The sequence below is a fragment of the Delphinus delphis genome, chromosome 6 (genome assembly GCF_949987515.2).
Source record: "Delphinus delphis chromosome 6, mDelDel1.2, whole genome shotgun sequence".
NCBI classification, from domain to species: Eukaryota; Metazoa; Chordata; class Mammalia; order Artiodactyla; family Delphinidae; genus Delphinus; species Delphinus delphis.
In genome coordinates this window covers 97,099,442-97,109,108 of record NC_082688.1, presented here as the reverse complement: position 1 = coordinate 97,109,108, position 9,667 = coordinate 97,099,442, and positions in this window count along the sequence as shown.

The window sequence follows — 9,667 nt, the reverse complement described above, 5'->3', positions numbered from 1 at the left end:
TTTGACCTGACAGGTCCATGTTCCTGGAAAAGTTATTTTTGTTCCCAGAGGCCTGAGACCTCCTCCTTCTGAACCCTTTGAACATCTGCAGCTGGATTTCATTCAGCTGTCACTTAGTATGGCTTATCAATATATTCTTGTCATTGTATTGATGTTTTCTGAATGAGTTGAAGCCTTCCTCTGCTGCTAAGCCAGCGCCCTCACAGTGGCACAGAAAATTTTAGAGAATGTTTCCTGCTCGGGGTATACCTTCCACAATCTCCAGTAATTGAGGCACACACTGCACTGGGCAAATCACACAAGCCTTAACAAAAATGTTGTAAACTTTTCAGAATTATCACTGTCCCTATTACCCTCAGTCATCAGGCAAGGTTGAAAGGACTAACAGGGTTCTCAAACTTAAAATCTCAGAACCTGCTGAAACTACTGGAATCCCTTGGCCTAATGCATTGCCTTTGGTTTTGCTATTTGCTGTACAGTCTTTGGGAGACGTAAACTCACTCTACAGGAGATAGTCACTGGCAGACCAATGTCCATTGGTATACACTTTTCTGCTGATCCCTTGTTATCTCATGCTAGTATGACTAGCTAGGATATGTCTTTAATGTCTTATGTTAAAGCCTATTATCAACAGGTTACAAAAACTTTCCTGGATCAAAATTCAAAAGATCCTGTTGGTTACAGTCTAGAGTCTGGTGTCTGGTATTCTGGAAATGTTAGCAAAGGAGGGCAGCCCTCAAACCCTTTTGGAAGGGACCTTACCCAGTGCTCCTGACCACTGACACTGATGGAAAACTAAAAAGCATTGAGCCTTGAGTACACGTCTCACAGCTGAAAAAGTGTCCATCTGACATCTGGTCCTATGCAGACACTGGATCAAATTGATAAGGAAAAGAAGTAGCTGACACAGGGGGACTACTTTTGCCCAAGATGCCAGATCAAGACTCATACTCTATTGAAACATGGAAACTTTTCTTCTTCTCTTTCTTTCCTTTACTCTGACATTGGCCTGGAAAAATAATACCATCATCTACATCTCACAGGCCATTGCTAAGTGGGGTAAACTTTCAGGCTGCTAGATCTGTCATCAAAGATTCAAATTTATCTGTGATGCTAGGAACCCCCTGGTCCTCCCTTGATCAATTTATCTTTTACTTCCAATGTCATCACAAATATGACTGACCCCTCTTGGAAATCTTTTATCGAGTTCAACTTTTTTTTTTTCCTTTGGCTGTGCCGCATGGTATGTGGGATCTCAGTTTGGTTCCCCAACCAGGGATCAAACCCATGCCCCCTGCAGTGGAAGCATGGAGTCTTAACCACCGGACCGCTAGGGAAGTCCCCTGAGATCAACTTTTACGACCAGGACATCCAATGCCTTGTTTTCACCTTTCTGTGATTATAACTGTACTTGTCTAATTATATATAAACTTAGTACACCTGCACACCCACATTATCATAATTATCTAAATCGGATCTGCCCCCAATCACAAAATGATCTCACCAGCAGCACCCTTCTTTGCAAGGTATTTCAAATAACTTTTTATTTCAGGCTAAGAGACTTACTTTCCAAGTGCATTGAAAACCTTACTGACCCCTGGCAAATGCAACAATCCCTGCAAATGAATCCAATAACAGTGCCACCTTAATGAGAATCATTTATGCCCCGACAAGGTTTTTATTTTTAATTTATTTTATTGAAGTATAGTTGATTTACAATGTGTTAATTTCTGCCATACAGCAAAGTGATTCAATTATACATACATGTACCTTCTTTTTCATATTATTTTCCATTATGGTTTATTACAGGATATTAAATGTAGTTCCCTGTGCTATACAGTAGGACCTTGCTGCTTATCCATACTATATATGTTTGCATCTGCTAATCCCAAACTCTGAATACATTCCTCCCCACAGCAACCACATGTCTGTTCTCTATGTCTGTGAGTTTGTGTCTGTTTCATAGATAAATTCATTTGTGTTATATTTTAGATTCCACACATAAATGATGTCATATGGTATTTGTCTTTCTCTTTCTGACTTACTTCGTTTAATATGATAATCTCTAGGTCCATTCATGTTGCTGAAAATGGCATCATTTCATTCCTTTTTTTATGGCAAAGTAGTATTACATTGTATGCATGTACCACATTTTTATCCATTCATCTGTCAATGAACATTTAGGTTGTTTCCATATCTTGGCTGCTGTGAATAGTGCTGCTATGAACATAGAGGTGCATGTATCTTTTTGAATTATAGTTTTGTCCCAACATAGTTTGTTTTTGTCTGTGGTGGTTGTCATTCTCCTTGGGCCCATGAATGCCTTGATAGCTGGTACATAACTGGGCAATGCCTTTTAGGTTATCTGACTGTGCCCCTAACTTCTCACAAATGAACTAACACCCCTCACTAGTTGACTCCCCTGAATTTATATCACCTAGTTAGAAAGACCCTACCAGGAGGCATTCATGACTCAGAATTTTCTTCCTTTAGCAGGGCCCTACCTCACAACTTAGGAGTGAATGAAAATATGATCAGGAATCTCTCTTTAATGCTCGAAAATATTGCAGAATCCACTGTTAAGACAGTAGCAGCTCTACAAAATCTTTAGACTCTCTGGCCAAAGTTATTCTTAAGATGGTCCTTGATTATCTTTTAATAGAGCAAAGAGCTGTCTGTGCTGTGGCCAACATCACCTATTATACTTGCATTAATACTTCTGGGGAAGTTGAAACTCATTTATATAAGATCGTTGAACAAGACACTTGGCTTAAAAATGTAACTCCTTCAAAAGGGTCTTTCCTTGACTTATTTGCTTCTGATTGGTTAGGGTCTTGGGGACCATGGCTTTGAAGTGAACTTTAGACAGTGGGAGTTATTCTGTTTATAATAATCATAGTAGTCTCCCTGGCACGCTGTATTCTCTCAAAAGCTTTAAATGTGTGTTTGTAGCCACTGACCACCAAGAAAATGATTTCCATAACACTAGAATGCCAGAAAAGAAATGAAGAGAATGACCAACTAAAAACATGTGAACCTGAAGTCATGACCTGTGAATGCCAGAGATTCAACAAAATACATAACCTGTGAATACTACACAGAGGATTAACAAGATGTATGATAACTTCAGAGCAGTAATTGGGAGGGACACTAATGGCTTAAATTTTGATCTCACCTCTCAGTTAAGCTAAGAGTCTGATGAAAAGGGGGAAATTGTTAAAAAAAAAAAAAAGAAGCAGCAACAGGTCCCAAATGGAGTCACTTGTGCTAAGCCCCATATGAGCAAACTGAGACTTAACACCTAACCTAATTGCAGTCTCAACTTCTCCCAGGAATGTAATATTAACAGGTCAGTATGGAATTCCCTGATCAGCACTAGTGAGATAATTCTCAAAGACCCCTTCTGTCCCCCAAAGGAGGGTGATATAAGCCTGAAACTACCCAATTTTTGCTAGAAAAATTTCCTTTCTTGTACCCTTTCTGTCTATAAAAACTTTCCTTTTTCTGCAACTCAGAGGAGTGCCTCTCTATTTGTTAGATGGGATACTGCCCAATTCATGAATTGTTGAATAAAGCCAATTTGATCTTTAAATATATTCAGTTGAATTTTGTTTTTTAACACTACATCATATGTACTCTCCTCCTCCCCCTTTTCTCTTTATGATATGTGTGTCTCTCTCTGACATGGTGCTCCATCACCTCTAAATACTAGAGTGTGTATCTCCTAAAAACAAGGTTACTTTTTATATTACCACTCTATAACCCTCCCAAACAGGAAAATCAACATTGTAACAACATAAGCATCCAATCTGTAGGCTCCATTCAAATTTTCTAGTTGTCCTAACAACCTTTCTTTTTCCTTTCTGGTTCAGAATCCTACACAGAAACTGGTGCTGTATTTAGTTGTTATAGGTCTTAGTCTGTTTATGCTGCTATAACCAAATATGGCATACTGGGTAGTTTATAAACAACAAACATTTATTCCTCATAGTTCTAGAAGCTGGCAGTCCAAGATCAGAATGCTAGCATGGTTGGGTGAGGGCCCTCTTTTTGATCACAAGTAATTCATTGTATCCTCCTGTAGGAGAGGAAAAATAATTTTCCCTCCACCCTTCTGAGTTCTTGGCTGAGACCCCTGTGTAATATAAGACAGATTAACAGGGGAAAAATATTTAATTATGTACATACCTATGGGAGGTCCACAAAGATAAGAGACTCAAAAGGCAGCCAGACCTTTGAGGCTTATGTACCCTCCTGAGCTAAGGAAAGGGGTAGGAGTCTGGGACTGCAAAGCAGGGAAGGCAATTCATAGCAAGACAAGACGAGGAGATGATGTTTGGTTAAAAATAAATAAATAAAAGCCTGCCCTGCCATGCAGCTAAGTCTCTCAGGTGAAAAAGTTAACTCTGGTAATAGCTCTGTTCCTGAAAGAAGCCTTCTTTCTAATGTAAATTTCCTTTATAAATTTAGAATTCTTTTGACAAAGGGTAACTTCTACTCTATTTTCAGAGTTTCTCTTGTGTCTGCAGTTTCTCAAAATAATCAGCTCAAAATAATCCTTATGCCAAAAAGGCTTATTTTGGGGTATCATGTTCTATCTTTTACTCACGTGGTGGAAGGGCAAGGGAGCTCTCTCTGGCTTCTTTTATAAGGGCAGTAATTTCATGACCTAATCACCTCCCAAAGGCCCTGCTTCCTAATACCATAACATTGGGAGCTAGGATTTCAACATACAAATTCGAGAAGGCACAATCATTTACACCATAGCATCATGTTGCATAAGTTTCCTTCAGTCTGGAACAGTTCTCAGTCCTGCACTCATAGTCCTTGACAGTATTAAAAATTCAGGCTTTTCCTTCTGTAAGCTGCCCCTCAATTTGGGTCCATCCAACATTTCCCCTTACCAGACTCAGGCCATGCATGCTTGGCAGGAATCCCAGAGAATGGCTGCTGCTCCCTTCTCAGTTTGCACATCACGAGGGACACTATGTGTTTGATCAGAACTTTGTAAGGAGATACTCCAATATTACACTCATATTCTTTTCCTCACTAAACCTCTACCCACTGAAGGGGAGTAGAATACCAAAATATACCTCTTTGGCAAAGGGTTATCTTGTTGGTTATTTTTAAGAAACAGTAGACACAAGAGAAGCTGTGAAAACAGAGTAGCAATTATCATTTTGTAAAGAACATTTGCATCTATACAGGAAATCTCCATTTGTAAGAATGTATCTGTCTCTGTACCAGAAAGATGAAAGAAGGCTATAAACAAGAAGAAACTCTTATCAATGGAAAAGTCATTACTTAAATCTGCATAACAATCTTACCCTTATTTACTGTGCTTTTCCTGATAACCTCCTATAACTGCCTCTCCTCCCTCCCCACCACCTAACATTTCTTTTGCCTTTAATCAAAGATGGTATTTAAGGTTGTGTCTTGGGCCATTTCAGGGAGTTTCTCAGTTTTTCCGTGTATTTCCCATGTATACAGGAGGTTTTTATTTTTATTTTATTAAACTTATGTTTGTTTTCCTCTTATTAATTTGTCTTATTATAGGGGATGCTCAGCTGAGGACTTAGAAGGGTAGAAGAAAAATTGTTTTTTTCTCCTCTACACAGAAACTTCAACATCCATGGATGACTCCTGCCTATACCAAATACAACTATGATGGTTTACAAAGAGGGATTTTCTATTTCCATCATCACTTCCACATTTATTAAATAATAGTCTACTATAAGGAATGGCTCTTACCCCGCACACACACATTTATTTATCTACTCATTTATATCAGTTAAAACACATGATTTCCTATTCTACTCACTGGTTTTGTTACTGACTCCAAGCTCTCTCTGCTTGCTGCACAACAGGCCAATAAACTGGGGGACAAGGTACTGAGGCAAGGAATAACAACTTTATTTGGAAAGCCATTAGACCAAGGAGATGGTGGACTAGTGTCCCCAAAAACCTCTTATCAGGGTCTGGATGCCAGTTTCTCTTATAGAACAGAGAGGGGGAAGAGGTGAGGAAGTAAAGTAAAAAGGCCATTAGTTTTGCAAGACATCTCTTTGCTTGGCCTGCATCAGGGAGGGGATGTGTTAACTTCTTTTCTGCAGCCATTCACAGGTGGGCAGAGTTCGCTGTGGCAGGTCTTTATGTATGCTTACAGCTATAGACAGCATCCTTTTAGTGATTATAATAACGAAAGCGATGAAAAGCAAAGGTTAAAGTAAAAGAAACAGATCCAACATGGAGTCAGATTTTGCTCTTCCCTATTACAGTTTGTAATATAATACTCAGTACTAACCCTTCTCCAGAAAGCTTCATGACTCCAGTGATTGTGAAGAGGCCATAACACGAAACTTGAGACTTCTCTCCCATATTGACCTTTCTCTTTCAGAGCATTGATGGGAAGCTGAATTGAAACAAGAGTTTTTGAAGTGATTTGCACTACTATGTTTGATCCTATATTTGTTCTCCTTACAAATATTAACTGTTGACTTTTGGTTAAAAATAACATCTGGCTAGCCATCCCTTCAACCTCTCTTCTTTCTCAAGTAAAATACCTGAAAAGAAGTAAAAAAAAAAAAAAATAATAAGAAATCCTGATACATAAAAACTGATAATCAAAATAATGCTAAATTCTTTGATGAATTTCCACAAATGGTAAGGCTGTTTGAATAATTGAAAACTGAATATGGAGATAAAACTCATTGTTCTGCCACCATTAAGACTTTGAGATTGCTTATACAAAAATAGGAAAAAAAGACCAACTCATGCACCATCCCTCCATTACACTTTCCCTAGGTCAGGAAAACAAAGTCTCTACCATCCAGAAGACTGGGCAGCTAAGTTTGAGTCCCACCCAGTTTACTCGGCTACTCTGCCTCCACATTGGTGTCCCCCTTCCTATATCCATATGAAGCTTGTAGTTCTAAGAATCCAACTAGGGAAGTGAGGGAAGTGAAAGAGCCCTGGTTAACTGGATGTTGGAAAGAATGAATTCATAGTCCTTTAACTTTGAGCATAATTCATGTTTATAAATAGATAGAAAAGTCAATTAATATATTATATTATTTAATTACACTCTATCTTTCAAATGTACTTCTAGAATTCATTTATTCTTTTTTTTTTTTTGAAGAAGATGTTAGGGGTAAGAGTTTATCAATTAATTTATTTATTTTTGCTGTGTTGGGTCTTCATTTCTGTGCAAGGGCTTTCTCCAGTTGTGGCAAGCAGGGGCCACTCTTCATCACGGTGCGCAGGCTTCTCACTATCATGGCCTCTCTTATTGCAGAGCACAGGCTCCAGACGTGCAGGCTCAGTAGTTGTGGCTCACAGCCCCAGTGGCTCCACGGCGTGTGGGATCTTCCCAGACCAGGGCTCAAACCCGTGTCCCCTGCATTAGCAGGCAGATTCTCAACCACTGTGCCACCAGGGAACCCCCTAGAATTCACTTATTCCTTTTTCATTTTCTTTACAAGTGAACCTATAGTGATATGGATTAAACCCAATGAACATCTCATCAAGGCTAAAATAACAAATTTTGATATTCCTCATTATTTCTATTCTTATATGAAGTTTATAAATTTCCTATTACTAGCATCAACACTTTTATTTTTCCCATTTTCTACTTCATTTATGAACTAAGGATGAACTAAGATATTCAAATAATTCCACAAACACTGTTAAACATACAAAGATGATGATAGTACTAAAATATAACTTGTTGGCTGGAAGATAGGACCAGTAAGCAACAGCTCAAAAATTGTGTATGTCGGTGTATGTATAAAAGTCTGAATATGGTGGATAAAAGGCAAAACTAAATAACTAGAAACATATTTATATGTGATGTTAACCATGTTTTTTAAAAGAGAGGAAATTATAAATACAAAATTCTATAAAGTTATGTCTGGGAGGGAGGGATTAGGGATAAATACACAGGTAAATTTAATGTTATTGGTAATATGTAGATATTATTTTGGGTGGTAGTTTCTAATTATACTTCATAATATACATCTGTTTCATATGTACATTTTGTATATATATAAAATATTTATATGTGTGTATATAAATATATATATGTATATATAAACATGCACAGTAGACCCTTGTACAACATAAGTTTGAACTATGTGGGTTCACTAATAGGAGGATTTTTTTCAATAATGATTACTACAATGCTATATGATCCATGGTTGATGGAATATGCAGATGTGGAGAACATGTGGATACAGAGGACCAACTGTAAATTGCATGTGGATTTTTGGCTGTGGGGAGGGTTGACACCCCTAACCCCCATGTTGTTCAAGGGTCAACGGTATATCATATGTGTAGTTTGTATTCATATGTGTATCCCATGTGTAGTTTGTATTAGTGCTCACCAAAATTAGCACATCTCTATAATAGAATTATGAATCCCAGCCCTGTTATTATAACATAAGGTAGTGCATTCTGAGTAGTAGGGTATATATCAACCATCACATAATCAAAAATTTTGAGTACTCGAAGGAATTAGGGAATAATGTTCAAAAACAAAGGTTGTAAAAAGTTTTATCATATGAAAGATAAGGACCATCTGCAGTCCTCACAATTAAATCAATATAACCAGTGAACAAGACAGAAACAGTGCAATCTGAAAGCAGTAGATTTTTGAATACATGCCATCTGTTTGAATTATCAGAGAGCCAGGAAGTCACAGGAAATTATTCCACTTTAGTTCAAAGCAGCCACAGTAGAGGAACATTTGTTAGGTTTTAGGCTTAAAGGCTCTAATTGCCAGCCCTCTGTAAGAAGCAGGACCTACAACTGCACTAAGCTAGACAGGGGCACCAGGGAAAAGCACACACTCTGCCTGCTGTAAAAATACAGGTCTGATGGGATTTTCCTCATTCAAGGGTGAGTATATAGGAAACAAAAAAATATGGACTTTGTTTAAAATTTTAAAAAAATAAACCAAAACCAAACTTCAAGATTGAGGAATGCAAACATCACCCTGAAGTTATAGAAACTTCTAAAAGAAGAAACTTTTAGAAAATCATTTACTACTCTCAGTGATATGTGAGAAGCTATAATCTGTATTAAATAGGAAGACAAAATAATAAAGAACAGTCTGATATGAAAAGGCAAGAAGATGAGATAAAAAGGGAGCTGTATCAAGTGAAGATTTCCTCTCAAATTAGAAATTCAACAGAATAAATACCACTTGAAGGGGATAAGGAATAAAATAACACTACAGAAAACTGAATGATTGATATAGATGAGAAATTTGAGAGGTCTTTTTACAATGTAAAGGAAAGGTCAAATAGATAAAACAGTGAAGGTGACAATAAGTATAGACAATTAAAGAAGCAAGATCCTACCTCAGAAATATGCATGATCCTCAGGGAGAAATCAGGACACCAAGAATGAAAGCACCGATGAGAGACTTAGCAAAGTAAACTTTTTCTAAATCGGAAATATCTGAATGTATGCATATATAAGTGAATATGCAGACTAAAAGTGCCATCTTCCAAACAAAAATCGCTAAAAGACATCACTATACCTATTCTTGACTGGACTTTCAAATTACAAGGAAAAAATTACTCTCCAGGAATTCAGGAAAATAAAAAGGGCAGCTACTTCTATTAAAAAATGAAAGTTTGACAGTAACAAATAATGGAGCAACACC